Source organism: Rhinoderma darwinii, chromosome 1 (genome assembly GCF_050947455.1).
Source record: "Rhinoderma darwinii isolate aRhiDar2 chromosome 1, aRhiDar2.hap1, whole genome shotgun sequence".
Classification (NCBI taxonomy): domain Eukaryota; kingdom Metazoa; phylum Chordata; class Amphibia; order Anura; family Rhinodermatidae; genus Rhinoderma; species Rhinoderma darwinii.
Window position 1 is genome coordinate 594,769,181 of NC_134687.1, and position 27,232 is coordinate 594,796,412.

At 42.2% G+C, this 27,232-nt stretch overlaps 1 protein-coding gene and 1 long non-coding RNA gene across 21 annotated transcripts in view; one reads left to right on the forward strand and one right to left on the reverse strand.

The window, feature by feature from the left end:
* CELF4 (CUGBP Elav-like family member 4) overlaps window positions 1-27,232 on the reverse strand; it is a 1,056,008-nt gene that overhangs the window by 716,691 nt on the left and 312,085 nt on the right. The gene's annotated exons all lie outside the window — the stretch shown is intronic.
* Window positions 20,377-27,232, forward strand: part of LOC142746884 (uncharacterized) — a 14,887-nt gene continuing 8,031 nt past the window's right edge. Inside the window, exon 1 of the long non-coding RNA XR_012881709.1 lies at window positions 20,377-20,452. This is a non-coding gene — a long non-coding RNA (uncharacterized LOC142746884). The remainder of the gene's footprint in view (window positions 20,453-27,232) is intronic.

Consider the following 27,232-nt stretch of genomic DNA (forward strand, 5'->3'; position numbering starts at 1 on the left):
TATAGGCAGAGTATAGATGGGCATGCTGTTATATACTACATGGTGCAGTGCAATCCTCAGGCACTTCTACTGTACAGAGTATAGGCAGAGTATAGATGGGCATGCTGTTATATATTACATGGTGCAGTGCAATCCTCAGGCACTTCTACTGTACAGAGTATAGGCAGAGTACAGATGGGCATGCTGTTATATAGTACATGGTGCAGTGCAATCCTCAGGCACTTCTACTGTACAGAGTATAGGCAGAGTATAGATGGGCATGCTGTTATATACTACATGGTGCAGTACAATCCTCAGGCACTTCTACTGTACAGAGTATAGGCAGAGTACAGATGGGCATGCTGTTATATACTACATGGTGCAGTGCAATCCTTAGGCACTTCTACTGTACAGAGTATAGGCAAAGTATAGATGGGCATGCTGTTATAAACTACATGGTGCAGTGCAATCCTCAGGCACTTCTACTGTACAGAGTATAGGCAGAGTATAGATGGGCATGCTGTTATATACTACATGGTGCAGTGCAATCCTCAGGCACTTCTACTGTACAGAGTATAGGCAGAGCACAGATGGGCATGCTGTTATATATTACATGGTGCAGTGCAATCCTCAGGCACTTCTACTGTACAGAGTATAGGCAGAGTACAGATGGGCATGCTGTTATATACTACATGGTGCAGTACAATCCTCAGGCACTTCTACTGTACAGAGTATAGGCAGAGTACAGATGGGCATGCTGTTATATACTATATGGTGCAGTGCAATCCTCAGGCACTTCTACTGTACAGAGTATAGGCAGAGTACAGATGGGCATGCTGTTATATATGGTGTAGTACAATCCTCAGGCTCTTCTACTGTACAGAGTTTAGGCAGAGTACAGATGGGCATGCTGTTATATACTACATTGTGCAGTGCAATCCTTAGGCACTTCTACTGTACAGAGTATAGGCAGAGTATAGATGGGCATGCTGGTATATACTTCATGGTGCAGTACAATCCTCAGGCACTTCTACTGTACAGAGTATAGGCAGAGTACAGATAGGCATGCTGTTATATACTATATGGTGCAGTGCAATCCTCAGGCACTTCTACTGTACAGAGTATAGGCAGAGTACAGATGGGCATGCTGTTATATATGGTGTAGTGCCATCCTCAGGCACTTCTACTGTACAGAGTATAGGCAGAGTACAGATGGGCATGCTGTTATATATGGTGTAGTGCAATCCTCAGGCACTTCTACTGTACAGAGTATAGGCAGAGTACAGATGGGCATGCTGTTATATACTACATGGTGTAGTGCAATCCTCAGGCACTTCTACTGTACAGAGTATAGGCAGAGTATAGATGGGCATGCTGTTATATACTACATTGTGCAGTGCAATCCTTAGGCACTTCTACTGTACAGAGTATAGGCAGAGTATAGATGGGCATGCTGTTATATACTACATGGTGCAGTGCAATCCTTAGGCACTTCTACTGTACAGAGTTTAGGCAGAGTATAGATGGGCATGCTGTTAGATACTATATGTTGCAGTGCAATCCTCAGACACTTCTACTGTACAGATTATAGGCAGAGTACAGATGGGCATGCTGTTATAAACTACATTGTGCAGTGCAATCCTCAGCCACTTCTACTGTACAGAGTATAGGCAGAGTACGGATGGGCATGCTGTTTTATGCCACTTAGGTACTTTTTCTGTACAGTCTGGGACATGCATTTAGATATGGGGCAGTGCGTTTTTTACGCACTTCTGCTATACGGACAGAATGTAGTACATGGGGAATGCAATTATTTACAGGGCAGTGCATTCCTCAGACTCTACTATGCTGCAGAGTATAATGCAGTCAGAGACATGTATTTGTTTATCATGCAGTGGCATTATCAGACACCTGTTCTGTACAGAGTACAGTGCAGTCAGGGATACGCAATTATATATAGTGCAGTGCATTCTACAGACACTACTACTACCACTACTACTGTACAGAGTACAGTGCAGTCAGGGACATGTATTTGTTTATCATGCAGTGGCATTATCAGACACCTGTTCTGTACAGAGTACAGTGCAGTCAGGGACACGCAATTATATATAGTGCAGTGCATTCTACAGACACTACTACTACCACTACTACTGTACAGAGTACAGTGCAGTCAGGGACATGCAAATATATATATATATATATATATATATATATATATATATATATATATATATATATGGTGCAGTACATTCCTCAGTCACTCCTAATGTACAGAGTAAAGTGCTGTCTCGGACATGCATTTAGACATGAGCCAGTGCGATTCTCAGGCACTATTGCTGTACGAGCAGAGTGCAGTACAGGGGACATGCATATTTTTATGGTGCTGGGCAATTCTCTTTTTCAACTCTACTATACAGAGTACTGTGCAGTCATGGACATGCAATTATATACTGTGCAGTGCAATCTTTACACACTTTTACTGTACAGACAGAGTACAGTGCATTCAGGCACATGCATTTATATATAGTGCAGTGCATTCCTTAGACACATCTGCTATACAGAGTACAGTGAAGTCAGAAATAAGCATTTATTTATTGTGCAGTACCATTCTCTGACACTTCTACTATACAGACAGAGTACAGTGAAATTAAGGTATATATAATTATTTATATATTGCAGTGCAATACCCTGACACCTCTACTATACAGAGCACAGTGCAGTAAGAGACATGCAATTATATACAGTGCAGTGCAATCCTCAGACACTTTTACTGTACAGACCGAGTACAGTGCCGTCAAGGATATGCAATTATTTATAGTGCAGTGCAATTCTGTGTCACATCTACCATACAGACCGAGTACTGTGCAGTCAGGGACAGGCAATTATTTATAGTGCAGTGCATGCCTCATAAAATGATACTGTATAGACAGAGTACAGTGTAATCATGGATATGAAACATTGTATAGTGCTTTTCTTCTGACACCTCTACTATACAGAGTACAGTGCTGTCAGGGAGACACAATATATACAGTGCAGTGCAATGCTCAGACTCTTTTACTGTACAGAGTACAGTGAAGTCAGAAATATGCATTTATTTATTGTGCAGTGCATTCCTCAGACACCTTTACTGTACAGACAAAGTACAGAGTAGTCAGAGACATGCATTTGTTTATCATGCAGTACCATTCTCAGACACTTCTACTGTACCGACAGAGTACAGTGCAGTCAGGGATATGCAATTATTTACAGTGCAGTGCAATTCTCTGGCACTTCTACTATACAGACACTTCTACTATACAGACTTCTACTAGTAAGGGACATGAATTTATATATAGTGCAGTGCAGTTCTCTAACACCTGTTCTATACAGACAGAGTACAGTGCAGTAAGGGACATGCAATTATATATAGTGTAGTGCAATATTCAGACACTTCTACCCTACAAACAGAGTACAATACAGTAATGCCTTATTCACACGACAGGGTCCCGCCCGAACCCGAGTGTCAGCCGATAAAATCGTCCGTTTTTCCCGGTCGGTTTGCATTAGTTTTGCATCTGTTCCGGGCCGGGCATATCTGGACAGTGACATCAGGGGCAATTCCTGAAGGGGAATCCCCACGTGGCCGGTGATTCCACTTCAGGAAAAGCCCCTGTCGTCTGTGTCCATTTATGGACACTGAACGTTACTGGCTTCGCCTGGTGTGGAATCCCCGGTCACAGAGTGTTCGGGGATTCCGCTTCAGGAGTTTCCGCTTCAGGAGTTTCAGGAGTTTCAGGGGATTCCGCTCCTTCAGGGAGCTAAAGTGGGGCTAGCACATAGCAGAGCAGGGAGATGCCTCCCTGCTCTGCTATAGTGGCGTCGCTACAGTAGAAGCAGCCGCAGCAGCAGCTGCTAGCGGCGCCATCGGCCATGGAAGGTGTCGCCGGGCCAGGGCGCTTTTAAAACAAGCAGGGGAAGGGAGCCAGCGCAGTGCTATTGTTCCTACTGCAGCCGGGTGACGGCCGTTTTATGAACGGCCGTCACCCGGCCGGGAAACCCTGTCGTGTGAATAAGGGCTAAGGGCTTATTCAGACGAACGTGATATACGTCCGTGCAACGCGCGTGATTTTCACGCACCTCGCATGGACCTATATTAGTCTATGGGGCCGTGCAGACAGTCCGTGATTTTTACGCAGCGTGAGTTCGCTGCGTAAAATGCACGAGATGTCCGTTTTTTGTGCGTATTTTTTGTGCGTACTTCCGTGGGACGCGCGTGATTCGCGCAACAGCAGTAAAACTATGGATGTAAACAGAAAAGCACCAAGTGCTTTTCTGTTTACAAACATCCAAACGGAGTGTCATAATGATGGCGACTGCGCGAAAATCACGCAGCCGCGCATCATACAGAGCTGACACACGGAGCTGTTAAGTGCCTCGTGTGAATCCGGCCTAAGAGACATACATTTTTTTTAGTACAGTGCCATTCTGAGACGCTTCTCCCCTACAGAGTACAGTGCAGTCAGGGATATGCATTTTTTTTTATAGTGCAGTGCAATTCTCAGACACTTTTACTTTACAGGCAGAGTACAGTGCAGTTAGAAACAGGCTGTTATAAATGGTGCATGTGATCCCTAGACACTGCTGTACAGGCAAAGTGCAGTACGGTGGACATGTAATTATATATAGTGCAGTGCAATCCACAAGCACTTCTACTGTACAGGCAGAGTACAGTGAATTCACGGACATGCAGTTATATAAAGTACAGTGCAGTTCTCAGGCAGTTCTACATTATAGGCAGAGTACAGTGCAGTCATTACTCAGACTCTTCTTCTGTACTTGCAAGGTAAAGTACAGGGAACATGCAATTATATTCAGTGCAGTGCAATCCTCAGACACTTCTATTGTATAGATAGAGTACAGTAAAATCATTGACATTCTGTTATATAAAGTGCAGTGCAATCCTCAGGCAGTTCTACTGTGCATGGACAGTGCAATCAGGGACATGCAATTATATAAAGTGCAACACAATTCTCAGGGAGTTCTACCTTATAGGCAGAGTACAGTGCAGTCATTGACATGCAGTTATATAAAGTGCAGTGCAGTTATCAGGCAGTGCTACCTTATAGGCAGAGTACAGTGCAGTCATTGACATGCAGTTATATAAAGTGCAGTGCAGTTATCAGGCAGTGCTACCTTATAGGCAGAGTACAGTGCAGTCATTGACATTCTGTTATATAAAGTGCAGTGCAATCCTCAGGCAGTTCTACTGTGCATGGACAGTGCAATCAGGGACATGCAATTATATAAAGTGCAACAAAATTCTCAGGGAGTTCTACCTTATAGGCAGAGTACAGTGCAGTCATTGACATGCAGTTATATGAAATGCAATGCTATTCTCAGAAACTTTCACTGTACAGTTAGAGTACAGTGCAGGCAGGGACAAGTAGTTATATGTAGTGCAATGCAATTTGTCGGAACTTCTACTCTACAGTTAGAGTACAGTGAAGTCAAGGACATGCAGTTATATAAAGTGCAATGCAATCCACAGGCGCTTCTACTGTACAGGCAGAGTACTGTGAAGTCAAGGACATGCAAGTTATATAAAGTGCAATGCAATCCACAGGCACTTCTACTGTACAGGCAGTATTGACATGTCATTGACATGCAGTTATATAAAATGCAGTGCCGTTCTCAGGCAGTTCTGCCTTATAGGCAGAGTACAGTGCAGTCATTGACATGCAGGTATATAAAGTGCAGTACAGTTCTCAGGCAGTTCTACCTTATAGGCAGACTACAGTGCAGTCATTGACATGCAGGTATATAAAGTGCAGTGCAGTTCTCAGGCAGTTCTACCTGATAGGCAGAGTACAGTGCAGTCATTGACATGCAGTTATATAAAGTGCAGTGCAGTTATCAGGCAGTGCTACCTTATAGGCAGAGTACAGTGCAGTCATTGACATGCAGTTATATAAAGTGCAGTGCAATCCTCAGGCAGTTCTACTGTGCATGGACAGTGCAATCAGGGACATGCAATTATATAAAGTGCAACACAATTCTCAGGCAGTTCTACCTTATAGGCAGAGTACAGTGCAGTCATTGACATGCAGGTATATGAAATGCAATGCTATTCTCAGAAACTTTCACTGTACAGTTAGAGTACAGTGCAGGCAGGGACATGTAGTTATATGTAGTGCAATGCAATCTGCAGGAACTTCTACTCTACAGTTAGAGTACAGTGAAGTCAAGGACATGCAGTTATATAAAAAGCAATGCAATCTACAGGCGCTTCTACTGTACAGGCAGAGTACTGTGAAGTCAAGGACATGCAAGATATATAAAGTGCAATGCAATCCACAGGCACTTCTACTGTACAGGCAGTATTGACATGTCATTGACATGCAGTTATATAAAATGCAGTGTCGTTCTCAGGCAGTTCTGCCTTAAAGGCAGAGTACAGTGCAGTCATTGACATGCAGGTATATAAAGTGCAGTGCAGTTCTCAGGCAGTTCTACCTTATAGGCAGACTACAGTGCAGTCATTGACATGCAGGTATATAAAGTGCAGTGCAGTTCTCAGGCAGTTCTACCTGATAGGCAGAGTACAGTGCAGTCATTGACATGCAGTTATTTAAAGTGCAGTGCAGTTATCAGGCAGTGCTACCTTATAGGCAGAGTACAGTGCAGTCATTGACATGCAGTTATATAAAGTGCAGTGTAGTTCTCAGGCAGTTCTACCTTATAGGCAGAGTACAGTGCAGTCATTGACATGCAGTTATATAAAGTGCAGTGTAGTTCTCAGGCAGTTCTACCTTATAGGCAGAGTACAGTGCAGTCATTGACATGCAGGTATATAAAGTGCAGTGCAGTTCTCAGGCAGTACTACCTTATAGGCAGAGTACAGTGCAGTCATTGACATGCAGTTATATAAAGTGCAGTGCAATCCTCAGGCAGTTCTACTGTACATGGACAGTGTAATCAGGGACATGCAATTATATAAAGTGCAACACAATTCTCAGGCAGTTCTACCTTATAGGCAGAGTACAGTGCAGTCATTGACATGCAGTTATATGAAATGCAATGCTATTCTCAGAAACTTTCACTGTACAGTTAGAGTACAGTGCAGGCAGGGACAAGTAGTTATATGTAGTGCAATGCAATCTGCAGGAACTTCTACTCTACATTTAGAGTACAGTGAAGTCAAGGACATGCAGTTATATAAAGTGCAATGCAATCCACAGGCGCTTCTACTGTACAGGCAGAGTACTGTGAAGTCAAGGACATGCAAGTTATATAAAGTGCAATGCAATCCACAGGCGCTTCTACTGTACAGGCAGAGTACTGTGAAGTCAAGGACATGCAAGTTATATAAAGTGCAATGCAATCCACAGGCACTTCTACTGTACAGGCAGTATTGACATGTCATTGACATGCAGATATATAAAGTGTAGTGCAGTTCTCAGGCAGTTCTACCTTATAGGCAGAGTACAGTGCAGTCATTGACATGCAGTTATATAAAGTGCAGTGTAGTTCTCAGGCAGTTATACCTTATAGGCAGAGTACAGTGCAGTCATTGACATGCAGGTATATAAAGTGCAGTGCAGTTATCAGGCAGTTCTACCTTATAGACAGAGTACAGTGCAGTCATTGACATGCAGTTATATAAAGTGCAGTGCAGTTATCAGGCAGTTCTACCTTATAGGCAGAGTACAGTGCAGTCATTGGCATGCAGTTATGTAAAGTGCAGTGTAGTTCTCAGGCAGTTCTACCTTATAGGCAGAGTACAGTGCAGTCATTGACATGCAGGTATATAAAGTGCAGTGCAGTTCTCAGGCAGTTCTACCTTATAGGCAGAGTACAGTGCAGTCATTGACATGCAGTTATGTAAAGTGCAGTGCTGTAATCAGGCAGTTCTACCTTATAGGCAGAGTACAGTGCAGTCATTGACATGCAGTTATATAAAGTGCAGTGCAGTTATCAGGCAGTTCTGCCTTATAGACAGAGTACAGTGCAGTCATTGACATGCAGTTATATAAAGTGCAGTGCAGTTCTACCTTATAGGCAGAGTACAGTGCAGTCATTGACATGTAGGTATATAAAGTGCAGTGCAGTTCTCAAGCAGTTCTACCTTATAGCAGAGTACAGTGCAGTTATTGACATGAAGGTATATAAAGTGCAGTTCAGTTCTCAGGCAGTTCTACCTTATAGGCAGAGTACAGTGCAGTCATTGACATGCAGGTATATAAAGTGCAGTGCAGTTCTCAGGCAGTTCTACCTTATAGGCAGAGTACAGTGCAGTCATTGACATGCAGTTATATAAAGTGCAGTGCAGTTCTACCTTATAGGCAGAGTACAGTGCAGTCATTGACATGTAGGTATATAAAGTGCAGTGCAGTTCTCAAGCAGTTCTACCTTATAGCAGAGTACAGTGCAGTTATTGACATGAAGGTATATAAAGTGCAGTTCAGTTCTCAGGCAGTTCTACCTTATAGGCAGAGTACAGTGCAGTCATTGACATGCAGGTATATAAAGTGCAGTGCAGTTCTTAGGCAGTTCTACCTTATAGGCAGAGTACAGTGCAGTCATTGACATGCAGTTATATAAAGTGCACTGCAATTCTCAGCTATTTCTACTGTACAGAGTACAGTGCAGTCAGGGACATGCAATTATCTATAGTGCAGTGCAATCCACAGGCACTTCTACTGTATATGCACAGTATAGTGCAGTCATGGACATGCAGTTATATAGTTGTGCTTTTCATTGTATAGTCAGAGGCATGCTTTTTGGTACAGTGTCATTCAACTGTACAAAGTACAGTACATGTTATCAAATATAGTCTAATCCAATCCAAAAGTAAATAATAGGGTATTGCAGTAAGATGCAGTTATATGTCTATGCTCTAATGCTCTGTGTTATACAGTGCTGTGCAGTCAAGGACATGTTGTTAAAGCAATTCTACTGAACAGTGCAGTCAGATGCAGGTTGTTTTAGTTACAGTATACACATACACATACACATACCTCCCAACTTTCAAGTTTCACAAAGAGGGACATTTTTTTTTCTTTTAAGCCACACCTCTAATCCCACCCAATCCCCGTCCATACACACCGATTCAGCTCACACAGTATCATGCTCTCATATTGCCTCCCACACAGTATAATGCCAAATAGTGCGATAGTAAAAAGAAGAGTACGGGCACAATGCTAGTGTGAACTTAGCCTAATACAATTAAGATATTAATAATATTTTTTTTTTTAAATAAACCCTGGCAGATTTTGAACCAATGACCTTTCAGGTGTAAGGCAGACAAGCTGACCACTACACTATAGAAGCTGTCATATGCAACACATGCCAAACAGTAGTAGTTGAGGTCCAGTCAATAACGACAGGCACTATCTCAGTCTATACTGCCGGCAACGTCTGTCTGTCTGCTGCATGTGCGTGGTGACTGGTCAGAGACTCACAGTGAGACTGGCTGCCGCTGCTGCCGCATGCAGTGTGCACTGAGAGTGACTGTGAGACTCACCAGTCACAGCCCCGCTTGTAGCTTTCCCACGATAATTAAGCACAGGAAAGCTACAAGCGGTGCTATGACTAGTGAGTCGGACACTCAATCCCCCCGCACCCCCTGCCTCGTCTCTGGACATGAGGTCAGGACCAGGTGACTCCCACGTTACTCCCGGCACCGACCCAATGACGGTCTGTGTGTCTGTGACTGAGGTCACCCCAGTCAGAGACAGTTGGCAACCCTGCTCCCCAGACACAACGCTACTTTAAGCGCTGTGCTCGGGGAAGCCATTGACAGTATTGTCCATATATAGACAGTGATGTCAGTGGCTAATCCTTGAGCAGAATCCCCGTTGCCGACTCTGGCCGGGGATTCCGCTCTTAAATGGACGGTACCGTCAAGGGCTTCCATGAGCACAGCGCTTAAAGTAGCAATGTGCCCGGGGAGCCCCCGGCGAGCGGAGGAGCTCCCTCTGCTCCTCCACTATGAACTAATTCTGAAGCAGGGAGCTGATGGTTCCCTGCTTCAGAATTAGTTTGACAGCGGGACATACCCCCGGCCGCCCGGGACAGTGGGACAGCGCCCAGAATCCGGGACTGTCCCGCTGAATCCGGGACGGTTGGGAGGTATGCATACAATATATGCAGGGCTGAATTACAGGGAGGACAAATCTTTCTGTCTGTCTACACCTTGTGTCCTCTACCTCACAAAATAGGACCCCCCTTTTCTCCATAAGTCTATTCAGCAGTACTGTTCAGGTAAGAAATGGTGGAGAGGTTGCATGCATGTTGCTGTCTTTATAAGTCTAAGAAAATTGCTTGCTACACAACTCCCATACACTTGTGGCACCAGGCCCTTGTGCACTCGCGGCCATCTCTCGTGTACGTATGTGGTACTATAAGGGTTTACGTCTGAGTTGTTTCAATAGGGGGTGCACAGTTACTTGCTACACACAGATGTCAGTATTGCCACATATGAAGATGTCAGTATTATAGATGGCACATGGTAGTTGGAAGACCCTGTTGCAAATTATGCATTGGGGCCCAAGAGGTTCAAGTTATGCCTTTGGGTTAGGTGATCTGGGTTGCAGAGATAGGATTGGTGTCTACACATTTTTATTCCCCAGAGACCTCCACTAACCTAAATCCAGCACTGAGTATAAGTACAGTAAAAGGCAATAAGGGACATGGTATAACGTATAGAGCAATGCAACCCTCCGGAAGTACTACTGGTGGTCAGAGTGCAGTACAGTCAGGTACCTGCAGTTACATGTTTATAGTGCAATGCAATTTATAGGTAATTATGTTATTCAGAGTGCAATTCACCATAGTGCAGAGCAAACCTCTAATAACCATAGTCCAGTGAAAACATCGAATAACCATAGTGCAGTGCAAACCTTGAATAACCATAGTGCAGCGCAAACCTCTAATAACTATAGTGCAGTGCAAACCTCGAATAACCATAGTGCAGTGCAAACCTCGAATAACTACAGTGCAGTGCAAACCTCGAATAACCATAGTGCAGCGCAAACCTCTAATAACCATAGTGCAGTGCAAACCTCGAATAACCATAGTGCAGTGCAAACCTCGAATAACTACAGTGGAGTGCAAACCTCGAATAACCATAGTGCAGTGCAAACCTCTAATCACCATAGTGCAGCACAAACTTCGAATAACCATAGTGCAGTGCAAACCACTAATAACCATAGTGCAGTGCAAAACGCTAATAACCATAGTGCAGTGCAAAACACTAATAACCATAGTGCAGCACAAACCTCTAATAACTGTAGTGCAGTGCAAACCTCTAATAACCATAGTGCAGTGCAAACCTCTAATCACCATAGTGAAGTGCAAACCTCTAATTACAATAGCGCAGTGCAAACCTCTAATCACCATAGAGCAGTACAAACATCGAATCATCATAGTGAAGTGCAAACCTCTAATCACCATAGTGAAGTGCAAACCTCTAATCACCAAAGCGCAGTGTAAACCTCTAATCACCAAAGTGCAGTGCAAACCTCTAATAACCATAGTGCAGTGCAAACCTCTAATCATCATAGTGAAGTGCAAACCCCCTAATAACCATAGTGCAGTGCAAACCTCTAATCATCATAGTGAAGTGCAAACCCCCTAATAACCATAGTGCAGTGCAAACCTCTAATAACCATAGTGCAGTGAAAACCTCTATTAACTATAGTACAGTGCAAACCTCTAATAACCATAGTGCAGTGCAAACCTCTAATAACCATAGTGCAAACCCCCAATAACCATAGTGCAGTGCAAAACTCTAATAACCATAGTGCAGTGAAAACCTCTATTAACTATAGTACAGTGCAAACCTCTAATCACCATAGCGCAGTGCTAACCTCTAATCATCATAGTGAAGTGCAAACCTCTAATCACCATAGTGCAGTGCAAATCTCTAATCACCATAGTGCAGTGGAAACCTCTAATCACCATAGTGCAGTGGAAACCTCTAATCACCATAGCGCAGTGGAAACCTCTAATCACCACAGCACAGTACAAACCTCTAATAACCATAGTGCAGTGAAAACGTTTAACGACCACAGTGCAGTGCAAACCTCTAATAACTATAGTGCAGTGCAAAGCGCTAATAACCATAGTGCAGTGAAATCCTTAATAACCACAGTGCAGTGCAAACCTCTAATAACCATAGTGCAGTGAAATCTTCCCTTTATTAACTATTGTGTAGTGCAATCGTCTAATAACCATAGTGCAGTGAAAGCCTCTGTTAAAGTAGTGCATTGCAATCCTCTAATAATCGAAGCACAGTACAATCCTCCATTACAAAAACAGTGCAGTGCAATCCTCTATTAAACATAGAGCAGTGTCATCCTGCATTAAAGTAGTACAGTGCAATCTTCTAATAAACATAGTGCAGTAAAAGCCTTATTAAAGTAGTGCAGTGCTACCCTCTAATAATCGTAGTGCATTGAAATCCTCTTCTACAGTGCAGTGCAACCCTCCACTACAAAAATAGTACAGTCCAACCCTCTATTAAAGGGTCACTAAATGTTAAACAAACTTCTGACATGCCATAGTGACATGTCAGATGTTTTGATCGCTGGGGTCAGCACTGAGACCCCCACTGATCGTTAAACTGAAGCGGCAGAAGCGCTCCGGTAAGTACTGGGCCGGTTCGATTCTGTTTGGCTTTCTCAGAAAGCCAATGTAGCGGTGTACGGGCTCATAGACTTTCTATTGAGTCCATACACCAACTGCTCGGTTTCCGAGAAAAGCTGAACAGAAAGCAAGTGGCTCAGCGTTCACACGAGCACTTCTGCCCCTTCGTTTTAGCGATTGGTGAGGGTCTCAGTGCTCAGACCCCCAGCGACATGTCACTATGACATGTCAGAAGTTTGTTGAATGTTTAGTTACCCTTTATATATAGTGCAGTGTAACTCTCCATGAAATGAAGTGCAGTAAAATCTTCTATTAAACATAGTGCAGTGCAATTCTCTATTAAACATGCTATAGTCATGCTGTGAAGATTGCAGTGTATTTGGGGATATGCTGTAGTGCATAGTGCACACAGTGCAGTGCTGACACATTCATGCTGTTATATTTGGTACATTCCTTTCCCAGGCCATCATGCTGCAATCACTGAAGTACAGTCAGGCAGATACAGATATAGGTGCGGAATAAAGGGCATATCTCATGGAATTATATGATGCCGAGTAAGGGACATGCTGTCATACATATTGCTATGAAATTAACATTCAACTATTCCATAGAAAGTGCAGTGTATACCATCAATATTCATACGGTGCATGCAGCAGCTCGGTATCATATCAACCCAGTCTTAAAGAAAACGAGTCCATGCACAAACAAGCCAAACAAACCCCAAGCAGAGAACTGGTGGGTATTAATTTCATGCACCATTACACCTCTACATAAATCTACAAATAAATGGAAAAAAAACCACATCCCAAGTGGGTGGAATTTCCTCAAGAGATATTGTATGTGTCAGATTTTGCACTGTAAGGTGCTGGAGTCGTTCATGCCTCTGCTCCATGCAGTTCAGATACATGTACTTGTGTATAGGTTCAGACAGCACCAGATACGTGGAAGGGTGAGGTTTTGCATGGATAGGGGCCCAACCCAAAGATAAATACAAAAGAGTATCCGGCACACCAATTTTGAAACATGGTGCTGATAGCGGCTGGCCGCTGTATCATGGCGCCATGATACAGTGGCCAGCCGCTATCAGCACCACTAGCGCTCGTCTGTTCGGTTTCCCAGCACGGCTCAATGCCTGATGAAGGTCACTTAGACCGAAACGTCGCACTCTGCCACAGGCATTAAAAACAAAAACAAAATAAAAAATACCTTTGTTTCAAAATTGGTGTGCCGGATACTCTTTTATAACAGATACATGTACTAGTATATCATGCAGTGTGCAGTGGAGATGATGGTAGTTTAGTGACAATTGCTTTAGTGATATTGAACTCTTCCCTCCAAAATGCTGAACTTGCCCCTGACAAGGTCCATGAGGTCAATAGGAGCCAGTTGCCAGTTACATAAGCCACACTGACTGTAACCGCTCATCTCTCCAGGCCTTGGATAACTCAATAGGACTGTAGCTTGATCAACTGCAAAGCCACTGTCCCAGTGGAAATGACAATACGGAAGTCACCAATGATGAATGTCACCTCTGCATTTCTCATTTCAAGCAAACGTATAATGCATGTCCAAAAACCCTCTTCTAACATCTATTACTGCAGCCGTGATTTACAAGTGATGGAAGGATTTATAGGATTAACACATTTAAAGATGTATACATACAATATAAAATCATGGAATACAGTATAAATCTAGAATACATGTAATTTGCAACATGATACACAGATGTAGCAGCGCTGAATGTATCATTTAGAATATTTCTTACAGCCATAATTGGCATCCGTAACTTCCGGAGAGACACTGCCCCCTCGGATTTACTTAAACAAACGGAACCAAAAAGGATCGATGGTGATCTGTGTTCGGTTCATTAGGACCATAAGGAAGCCTGAATGCTCGAGTCGTAATGTGGACACTTGAAATAGACCAGAACTTTGAATAGTAGGAAAACACCTTTAGGCTATGTTCACACGGAGTATTTTGGGGGAGGAATATCTGCCTCAAAGTTCCAAACGGAATTTTGAGGCAGATATTCCTCCCCCAAAATACTCCGTGTGAACAGCAATTATCGCGCCGTTTTTCGCCCGCGGCCATTGAGCGCCGCGGGCATAAAACAGCGAGATATACGCTTTCTTCTGCCTTCCATTGAAGTCAATGGGAGGTCGGAGGCGGAAGCGCCCAAAGATAGGGCATGTCGCTTCTTTTTCCCGCGAGGCAGTTTTACTGCTCGCGGGAAAAAGACGCCGACGCCTCCCATTGAAATCAATGGGAGGCGTTCTCGGGCCGTTTCTGCCGAGTTTTGCGACGCGGTTTCCGCGTCAAAAAACTCGGCAAAAGACCCCGTGTGAACATAGCCTAAAAGAGGATCTGCCGCTTCTCTTGACATGTACATTTTAGTAAATACTTACTTAACTCATGCAAATTCCCCAGCATTTTTTTAAATTTTTTTTTAAAACACAGTGTTGTGCCATTCCTCTGTTATTCCTCCTGAAAATATATGAATCAATTGACAACTGGGGTTTTTCAAATACCATTGTCAATATGGTGTATCGCTACACAGTCTGATAAGGTCAGCTCTAACTAGACAATGTCAGAATTTGTTGGGGCATGGGTTTGATGACACCCAGTTGTCAATTTATTCACACGTTTCATAAATGTCCAGGAGGAATAAATTAGGAACGACACAACGCAGACATATAACCAAAGACACTGCAGTATTGTTACTTTATAGCTAATGCTACGGATCTCCTAATAGGCAGAAACATTTCTGCAAATGCTATGTTTGACAACGCATTACAGGAACCGAGCCACCATAATATAAATGACAAAGTGTTACATGTGCCATATGGCTTTGTCCTACCTGGCAAGGGTTAAGTATAATTTCATTACTCACATCCCCGGTAATAATGATGTTATAGAATCACAAGCTTTAATCTGGCATTAAAACTTCCAGAACGAGCCATCGAATGAAAACAGAAACAATATAGATAGTCAATGATTTGAACTCATTTTCCCAGTGACCTTTAAGATTTATGGAAATGTGCCCTTTTCTTCCTGAAAGCTAGACAAATGTATACTTTTACTGCATCAAAGCCCAGATTCTCACTGCTACCAATGCAAGTCAGCTAATGGCAATTCTACCTAGTGAATGTGGCAGCCATTTTGAACGCGAAGAAAAAGGACGAAACCTTATCATTTCACGACCTCTAGATGGAGACATGTAAAATAAATATACAAATCTTAAAAAATTTGTGGTGTCATTTTTTATTACTTAAAGGGGTGATGTGGGGACCAAAAATTCTGAGCATTGTACTCACTGCAGTATGTGATTATACTCGCTAATATACATTCCGGTCCCCCGTCGCGCTGATACTGAGATTTCCATAGACTTTTATAGCGCTGCCGGGGGACCGGAAGTCTAGTTGCACAGTCTTCTTTGATGACGATGTGACTCTTTGTTATGTGACTGACCCCGCTGTACTCCATGTACCCGCTGTACTACTTCTCCTGATTGTACATGGAATACATTGGGGTCTGCCACATGACGAAGAGTCGTATTGTCATCAAAAAAGGCTGTGCAACTAGACTTCCGGTCCCCCGGCAGCGCTATAAAAATCTAGGAAAATCTCAGAATCAGTGTGACGGGGGACCGGAATGTATATCAGCGAGTGTACTCACATACTGCAGTGAGTACACTGCTAATCATTTGTGGTCCTCGTATAGCCCCCTTAAAGCTCCAAACAAATTCTTATATCCCCAAATCCCCAGAGTCCATTGCAGTATATATATAATAACAGTGATATGGTTGTATAGAGAATATCCGGTGTCTGACCTGTCTATTTATGGGATTTTGTGCCAGGCTGTGACTGATTTCTGCAGAAATTGCCATAGGAGATGTCTAGGTACAGCCCTGCCAAGACCTTACTCCTCAATGACATCACGTTTCGTGACAATTCCGGCACAGTGTGGGCTCTGTTTCACTACCTCTGAATATGTACAAGATGAACTCATTTTTCTGCACCTAATTGGAAGAAGAAGGATTTTGGCAAAGGGGGATTGTGGCAATGGGATGGCATCATCCCCACCCAAAATGAGAAAACTCAGCTGTGAGTGGAGATGTGAGCAATCCCTGGGGTAGTTCAATAGAAAACGATAGGATTCCTATAAAATGTTATTAACTACTAAGGATGGACAATGGTCAAATTTGGATGCAGTGGTTAGCTCCAGTAATGGGTCCTAAGTGGTGGATCCACATCCCTTTAGGTAAACACATCATAAAAATTAGAACCTATAGGTCATTGCAATTATATAGTATTGACATATGATAGCACCAGTGTAGAAAAAAAGGATTGAGTGAGTTCAGAAGGTTTCGACCATTCGCAGTGAGCACTCTATGACCATGTATTTACCACTAGGGTGTTCCTCAGCTACAGTCCTATGTCAGGTGTCCGCCATCTGCTCCGTCACTAAATACTGACTTTGCATTCATTTAAATGCAGATGAATGAAATGCTGACTAGTCATTCCCTCTCCGATCCAGGTGGATCACATATAAGCAGATGGTAAACTACCTGACTTCATCTTCTGCTTCACGGCTTGCAGCTTGACATATTAATCTAGACTTAAAATGAACAGTCCTGGAACCGGGGGGAGATTTACTTTATGTTATTTGTCAAAAGTTCATTGAATCTAAGTTGTGTTATAGAAGGGGAACAGAAAGAAAAGTCAAATACATGAGCTTAGAGAAATAATAATATAATATTAATATTATTTATACTAATATAAAAATAGTAATAATAACCCAAAAATATATTCTGAAACCAATTAATAATAAACTTTAAATATATAAATATACTGTACTATCCTTTAAATATAAGCCTTTGTCCCCTGAGTTATACAAGCCTTTCTCAGTTATTTCCTCCAGCTGGGTGACAACTACTAATAGCAGTATATTGTGCTCATGGGGGTTGTCACTTGGTTTTCCACAGACCCTGAATAGCACATAAATCTGTATTATTATGCATTTTTTTAGTATGCTCTTCAACCTAACAAAGTGTCATAGAAGATCTGACTTTCTGTTCATGCAATAGAGAGCTCAGGATGAACAGTTCTATAGATAAAGTGGGATTATACCATTCTACCATGTAATATTTAAAATGTCATATTGATTTTTTTTTTTTTTGTTTAAGCATTTGCCCTTTTTTCTATTGCTTTTTTCCCTCTCAAAAATTTGTGACATTACAGAAATCAGTTGAGAGACTCAGTTGTTCTGTCGGAGTGAATGTCATCCTGCCCTGACATGTCACAGTGACCACTTTACTTCTCTAAGAGACAGACACAAGTAAGAATCCCAACATCTCTAAAGGTTCACATCACCGGCCTGAGCTTCAGCACCACTGGCCCGGACAGCTCCCCGGTCTGGTTCTGCTCTTCCCCATTGAGTTTGTTAGCGTAATGTTTGATCATTGGGGACTACTAATCAGCGGAATGAAGGGACTTCACCACTCCAGTGAGCACCCTGGTTCCTTTATTGTTTACCAAGGCACCACAGATTGTCTTTACATTCAACTGCTCCTGGAATTGCATCTTAAAGTGTACCTGTACTTTCGTAAAACTTTTGACATGTCATAGTGACATGTCAGAAGTTTTGATCGGTGGGGGTCTGAGCCTTGAGATCACCTCCGATCGTAAAAAACCAAAGCATCAAAATGTTCAGGTGAGCGCTGAGCTACTTTGTTTCTGATCAACTCTGCTCGACTTTCTAAAGAAAAGCAGAGCAAGCGGTGTACAGGTTTAATAGAAAGTCTATGAGACCATAAACGGCTCGCGAGCAGAGGCAATAAGAAACAAAGCAGCTCAGCGCTCACATGAGCCCTTCTCCAGCTTCATTTTAGCGATCGGTGGGGGTCTCAGTACTCGGACTCCCACTAATCAAAACTACTGACATGTCACTATGACATGTCCAAAGTTTTATGAAAGTACAGGTACACTTTGACCCCATTCAAATGCAGCATAATCTGTATGTCTTAAAACCCCATTCACTTGCAGTGTTCTGTACTATGCTGCATATTTTTGGAGATTAGCAGCAAACCTACAACTCATCACTCAGATCACGCAGTGTGAGTGGTGGCAGAAACACATTTATTGACTGTATTTTGAGTGGAGTAGAGCAGCACAAATGTGCCGCCTCACTACTGCCCCCTATGCATGCACACTGATAGATGTCTTATATCTTTAAAAGTGCGAACTCCAGTAAAATGAGATATGGTAATTAGTGTTTTATTTGTTTATTTGCTTATTTCTGCTCTCTTGGGTGAAGCAACTGGTGACTGACAGCTGTTTTATAATAAATAAGGGTTTTGATTGATGTTTATTTAAATCTCATACTGTGAATGAAATTATTGCTGTTCTTTTATTGCAATTATTTCTACTAATATCAATTTCAACTCAGCGAATCACTTGCACTTTTTTTACTGTCGTTATTTGGGGAAAATGTTGGTTTAAGCAGAAATTATGTGTGGGTGGCAGATACGTTCTAAAATGAGAGCCTGTGAGTTCAGCCCCTCAACTTGATCTCCTTTCATGAAGGGGGTGTAAAATGGGCCATCTATTCAACATATTGTATGAGAACTTCATTTAATGCAGGAGGCATCGTTTTGGCTTTAATCCCATTTGTTAATAGTTAAGATGCTGAGGACATTTACACTGAAACATGCACATGTTGGGTAAGGGGGTATAGCAAGATAAAAATGGGGCCACTCTATTGCGCTAGCTTGAGACCTTGGTTAATTCTGCCCTAAGTGTCCTCTGTTATTAAATAATAAGAATATGTCATGAGTCACTTACCATTTCTTACAACCCCCTATCCATGAGCTTGGATATATCCTGCCTCTAAGAAAGCCGATCTACAATTGTACTTTTTTTTAAAGTGAAGAATGAGCACCACCAAAAAAGTCCTAAACTCGGCAGATGTTGTGCCCACCGCCCACCATTCTAAATTGTTGCACCCTGTGTGAACATCATCTAAATTCATAGTGTATTGCTATAACACTATCCAGCAAGTCAGCAAAACGTTAAAAAAAAAAAAACTACATTGAAAATAAGATTAAAATAAATTTCATAAAAAAATATTTACAGTAGTGACCCATTATTGATAAAAAAATAAATGAAAAAACTAAAATAATAATAATAATAATAATAATTAACTGATTTCATTATTTTACTATTAATTAATTATTTAATTAATAAACCGAAATCCCTGTTGGCCATTTCTTCTTCCTATTTATCTTTCTTACTTTTTCTTTTTGAGTATATGCATTTGAAGTGCTACGTACGATACTTTATTGTAGGAATTTTGGGGTTTTAGTCAGGTGACTATGCAAAAAAAAAAATAAAGAACATAATTTCATAAGTATTGTACCCCTACCTCGCACTCTCTTCTATCACCCTCGTGCAGTTAGCAATAAACGCTGGTTCAATTCCCCCTAAGGTGATTTTAATTGCGGATGACATCATTACCAATACGTCCATTAAATACGCCAAATTTTTATTATGTTTTTTTTTTTCACGTGGCTTAACAGGTGGGCTTTGGTTAGTGAAGAACATTAAATGTATTGGGTTCTACCTGTAATTGATTCACCAACAAGTCCTTAGCATACCATAGAAGTAGGCAATGCTATTTTATTAGCAGAAAATTATTCATAGTATCTCATTGCTCTCCTCCCTTCCCCTCAGTTTCTCTTAGTGAGATTTGATTATTTTTCCTTCCTCAGACGTCTCTGTGAATTGTGAGACCAGTCACATCCCATACAAACCGAAATACTAAAGGGAGCGGCTGGTGTCAAATTGCAGTAAGTAATACACACAAATTAGGAACGCAGTTATTCGCTCCCGTCTCCCACCTCCCTTTCTCGCCGAAAACGTATTACAACATTAGAAAGTGAGATTGCCCTCCCCAATCCCAGCGCCATTAATAGCCTACTAAAGGTGCCGTTATTTACAGCGGCTAGATGCACTAAATAATCATATGTGGTTGACAAAGCCATGTTATTTATGTCTTTAATACAAAAATAAATCTGAAATAGGATCGGCTTGGGTCTTTACGCAAAACAACGAGGGAAAAGAAGAACAGGTGAGCACAAAGTGCAGAATATTAAAGCACAGGCGGCCTATAGGAGCCAAGAGTTATAATTATATAGGTGTTTATAATTGTTGCCCCTCACTTTACTAGATTATGTGCTACTGTACATTTTTTTAGTTTTTCACTCCTAGGCTGCCAATGATAAAGCACTATATTGAAGTCAATGAAAAATCAAAGGGGCGGGGCCAAGAAGAGAGGAGATGATCAAGGAGAGCAGGGGCCATGCATATTTATGAAACCTGGGTGACTCTTTGACTAAATGACAGCTTCACAGCTGCTAAACTGACAGATGTAAATTAGATACTTTCTGAATCAAGCCTCCAAGAGAGATATATTTGCTGAAAAAAATTTATGCCCATGGTAGACAACAATTTCCACTGAGTGTTCCTGGACACAGGATTTGTGCTGTAATATCAAATGTTGCATTTCTGAACTGGATATGAGCTGTTTCTGAGCCATCTTGGTTTCCTACATGGGTAATAGATACAACTACCACTAGCTGCAGGGCTCCTGTCAACCAGCTTTTAATTGTTTTTGAGAGTTAAAGGGGGTTGTCTGATTTAGACATATGCCTTCATTTTAATACCTGCGGGTCCCCATTTAGGAACCCCCTACACTTGCCAGAGCAGAGAGCCAGGGACGTTAATGTAGGTGGTGCAGTGGCAGCAGATTTACCCTCTTCCGCATAAGTACACACCACTATTATAAATAGTAGATGGGGGACATGTAACAGATTGTCCATAGGGGCACAGGAGCTTCAAGTAATGAAGAGCTGATACAAAGAGTGTCTCTCTTGATTTCAATGGGTACCGTGTAATAGTGTAGAGTAAATGGGCACTTACCAGCCAATTCAATAACAACAGCTAATTGATGGGGGACCATCACATGAAAAAAGATTTTCCAAATAGGACAGCCCTTTTAAAACTCCTGCCCGTTGTTTAATACCCTCTTCTCTACATTTCAGCCTCTGTGTCAGTCTCCACTGTAGTTCTTGCATTCTAGTCATGAATTAGGAAGCTCAGGATCACTACAGCTATAGCTTTCTCTTTCTCTTGGAGTGAACAGAAATAGATAAATATAGGTGTGTTTGTATATATATATACATATATGTATACACAGTAATCATTAGTAAACACTGTTTTTTGTGTAGGCCTGCTGGATTAGCTATTAAATAATGACATTTCTAAAAACCATCCCTGGACCAAGTTTTAAATATAGGATGATAGCCAAATTCTGCCATTACAGCACAATGTACACAGATGCATCAGCGGAACAATCTTCTGTTTGGCAAAGAAGCGCAATCCATCTAACGAGAATCAAATTACATGTTAAGTGGCTACATACATAGCAATTTACATGTTCTTACTGATTGCTTCCAAATTATATGTGAAGTAACCGGCGAGCACACGAACAAACAGCCACACGCAAAACGCCAATGACTCGATAACACTTCAGCTGAGGTGACAGCAACCACAATAATTACCATGTGATTCATAGACTTCATCTCGTAATTACACAGCTTTTAGAAAACGTTATGCCTTGTCATTACCGGCAATGGGAAAAACATGAAAATAAATGAAATACCAAAACATTCTTCTAACTCTCCAAATGTCTCTGCACATTTGTTTAGCCGAAATAGAGAATATGCAATATGTTGTGTATTTTTCCAGGAAATATGTTTCCGTCCTTATTTCCTCCTATATTACACATCTCACAGTATATGTGGAGGCATACAATGCTGTAAAAAGTATTCATGCCCTTCCAGTTCTCCCGTTATGGCATACAATTTGAGATTGTGAAAAGTGTAGTTTTATCATAGACAACCCATTTAAAAATGCGGAACCTAGGGCGATCAGCTGATCGTTCCTGGTCCCACATCTGGCCCCGGTCCTGCTCCTGGCACCCCATCAACAGCAGACTATGCCATGGGAACCCACGGCCAGTAGGCATTTCCCCTGTAACAGCCACTTGCAGGGGAAATCTAATATCAAATGGTAGCCATTTAGATGAATGTCTGTTGCAGAATTAGAATTAGGGCCCAGAAGCTTTAAATTATACCTCTGGACTCTCGCTATGTCTACATGAAGTTCTGGAGTCCATGTCCATCTTTGAATACTAATTTACAATATAAATCTACATTAAAAGTTACGGACAGTATTTTAAACCAGAGCTGAATTTACAATTCTATAAGCTTCAGAGCTGAAATGTCACTCTACTCCCTGTTTGTTCAGTATCTGCACAGAGATTATACTGTACAATAATCTGATTAAAAAATAAATAAAAAATAAAATAGATAAAACTAACTGCTCCCTACATTTTTAAGAGCTCAGCTAAGATGCTAGGGGTGTGTCTAACAACAAGCATGCTGACTGTTTCCAATAACAATCAACGGAATTGTGAATGCAGCTCTGGGCTGTAAGTCAGACTCAGATGAGACAACAATCTATGGTTAGGCAGGCCTGGAGTGTAGAGCTGGTAAAGAGAAGCAATGATTTAACAGGATCGATTTTGCTTGTCATATCCCTGGAGTCCTAAGATAATGGGAGCAATATGTGACTGACAGATGCTCATACTACCATTTTATTGGAATAACATGTTAATAGGAATACTCAGGGCTGAAGATGTTGTATAGTCGGCAGTTGTTCCAAACAATGGTAAAGAAATTTATGTTGGATGGGTCCACCAAAAATAAGCTGATCGCATGATGTCCCAGTGATCAGCTGTGATATTTGGAGGAACCTCCCAGCAAGTGTCTAATTCCAACGTAGCGCCGCCACAGGAGAAATGAAGCATTACATGGCGCCCATTGAAATAAAAGACAGAAAAGCTCTTTGTAGCCGCTAGTTAATAGAGGTTATAAATGGGGATCCCTCCTCTTTTAACTCAGAATGTCCTAATACGGTATCTAAAAATGGGTTTTCTAAACTAGACCACCTAAAAGAAATGCTTTCAATAGAAACCAATCTGATTCCAAAAAGTCTATAGAAATGATCAGTGAATTCATTGTCACAGCTGTACTGGTTAACACGACCTTCTTTCTTTCGTCTCCGCTAATAACTGAGTATAAACTCTTGAACGTTGCGGTAACCTTGTGTTTCTGTCTGTGCTTGTAATATATAATTAATTCTTACATCTGACCGCATTGCCTGGGCAGAGACCATGATGGGCGTGTCCTCCTCTGATAAATATAGCGTTTATTTACTGCTCATGTAATAAGATAAATGTCAGCTCTAGTCCTTGATGTTCTCATTCTCAGGCACCACAATTGATCCCTTTATGTAGCAGTAGATTGTTACATTGTTGCAAATTGCAGGCACTATCTAAGTAAGCATGTTTATGGTCATGTGGTCAGTTCCTCTGTGCAGAAATGACTCAAGTAATACAAGATTTCATGTATTAAATAATAGAGTAGTATCAGAAATGGCTTAACGGGGGGATATGGATAAAAAGGTGGAAATAATCCTGCAGGTTTTGTTTAGGCTAACTTCTTGAGCTTTAAACTCACATTGCCCTGCTGTACCTTTTGCAGGGGCGTAGTTAGGGGGGGCAGGCGGGGCATGTGCTTCGGGCGCAACTTAGAGGGGGGCGCCAGCGCCACCTCCTCCTGCACTATAATTGTACTTGTGTCTATAGGACACAGGTACAATTAGAAGCAATGAATGACCGGGCATGTTCCGTGCCCGGCTATTCAGCGCTTTTGTACCAGTGAAGCGACTCGTACCTTTTGTACCAGTGAAGCTTCCGTCACTGAAAGGCGCTGATTGACAGGGAAAGTCATCCTGCCCAGCCAATCAGCTCCTTCCATAGACGCTTCATTCAACCCCCAGGAGACCTGCGCAGAAGAGAGCAGGTCTACATGGCTGCCGGACGGCATGGGAACGGGATTAAGGTGAGTTTGAATAGTTTTTTGTTTTTTTATTGTAGTAAAAAAGTGTATGGCTGTATCTACAGGGGGGGGGGCTTTATCTACACGAGGGGGGGCTTTATCTACAAGGGGGACTTTATCTACGGGGGGGGGACTTTATCTACGGGGGGGACTTTATCTACACGCGGTGGGGCTTTATCTACGGGGGGGCTATATACTGGGGTGGGCTATCTATGGAGCACCATATACAGGGGTGGGCTCTATCTAAAGGGGGGCTATATACAGGGGTGGGCGATCTATGGAGCACTATATACAGGGGTGGGCTATATCTACAGGGGGGCTATATACTGGGGTGGGCTATCTATGGAGCACCATATACAGGGGTGGGCTATATCTACAGGGGGGCTATATACAGGGGTGGGCGATCTATGGAGCACTATATACAGGGGTGGACTATATGTACAGGGGGGCTATATACAGGTGTGGGCTTTCTGTGGAGCACTATAGGGGGAGCTATTTGTGGGATACTATATACAGGGGTGGGCTATATCTACAGGGGGACTATATACAGGGGTGGGCTATATCTACAGGGGGCTATATACAGGGGTGGGCGATCTATGGAGCACTATATACAGGGGTGGGCTATATCTACAGGGGGGCTTTATACAGGGGTGGGCTATCTGTGAAACACTATATACAGGGGTGGACTATATGTGGAGCACTATATGCAGGGGTGGGCTATATCTACAGGGGGGCTATATACAGGGGTGGGCTATACGTGGAACACTATATTCAGGAGAAGGAAAGGTAGGATCCAGCGAAGTATAGAAAACTAGGGAAACTAAGTTTCCACTTTACTACACATGAACAATAAATAACGAACACAGGAAACAATAGCAAGGTGGTTTGAAATGGCAGGTAAAAACACGTTTCGAGCATGGTCTGTGCTCTTATTCATGGCTAATTCAAGTGACTAGAATCTAGGTCTAGCCCCATCCTTAGATGAGGATGATGATTAGGACCTATTAACGCTGGGGCTAGACCTAGATTTTTGTTTTGTTTTAGTGAGCGATAAATTGTTGTTCATAGGAATGCATTAGGCTAGAGCTATTTATTTCACTGCCAAAAATCGCTGTGATATCGCTGTGATAAAAAACTTCGTAGTTTTGAAATCTTAGAAATTTTCCAGCTAGTCATTGCATTCCTATGGACAGTGATTAGAGATGAGTGCACCAATTGTACACTAATCAAATTCGTTACGAATTTTCCAAAAGTTTCGGATTTTAGCAAATCACTCAAAATAGCAGCCACCATTTAACAGTTCAGAAGAAGGCAGCGAAGAAGAATAATATGACCTTGGGCGGTGGCCCAGCGGGCTCCACCATAATGCCTTGCAGGCAGCCGTCCCTCTAGCACAGCCAATTATGAACAGGGAAAAGGGCGTGAGTCAGGATGACAGTCATATGAGTCATAGTCACTATAAATAGCCTAACTAGGAAATTCTGATGCTGTGTGTGGATACAGATAGGAGAGAGAGGACGTCAGACAGAGAGTGAGAGATAGTAAAACACAGAATACAGATAGATAGATAGATAGATAGATAGATAGATAGATAGATAGATAGATAGATAGATAGATAGATAGATAGATAGATAGATAGATAATTAGGGTATGTTCACACGGCCTATTTACGGACGTAATTCGGGCGTTTTTTCCCCGAATTACGTCTGAAAATAGCGCCTCAATAGCGTTGACAAACATCTGCCCATTGAAAGCAATGGGCAGACGTTTGTCTGTTCACACGAGGCGTAATTTACGCGCCGCTGTCAAATGACGGCGCGTAAATAGACGCACGCGTCAAAGAAGTGACCTGTCACTTCTTTGGCCGTAATTGGAGCCGTTATTCATTGACTCCAATGAATAGCAGCGCCAATTACGTCCGTAATTGACGCGGCGTTCAAGCGCCTGCACATGCCATTACGGCTGAAATTACGGGGATGTTTTCAGGCTGAAACATCCCCGTCATTTCAGCCGTTACGGACGCCCTCGTGTGAACATACCCTTAGAGTCACTGAGTGTGTTTCATTGTAATGAGAAGACATTAGATAGTTAGATTTAGGCCTTATTCACACGAGAGTGTCCGATATGCATTTGCAAAAAATGGGCCATTTTTCATGCATATGACTGTCCGTATGGCATCAACTATTCTCGTCTGTGTTTCTCCTCTGCAAGCACTTCTCTTTAGCAACTGATGCATGAAACACGGACAGCACAAAGACGTCATCCATTGTTTTCAAGCTCCTATGGACTTCAAGGGGCGACGTTGTCCACAAAAACGTACCAGAATGGGATAACCAGTGATTTCACGCAACATACATATCCTCCGTGAAAAAACATGGATGTTTGAAAAGCCTCACTGAATTGCATTGGTCAGTGTGCTGTCAGTGTACTTTTTTAAACGGACAGCACACGGATGGGAAATACTCTGGTGTGAATAAGGTCTAACAATAATTTTAAAGAGAGATAGATTTTAAAGAGAGATAGGAGTCAGTCAGTGTCAGTGTGTTAGATAGTCAGGCAGTTATTGCTGTGAGTGAGTGCTGCTGTAGCTATACAATACTTACA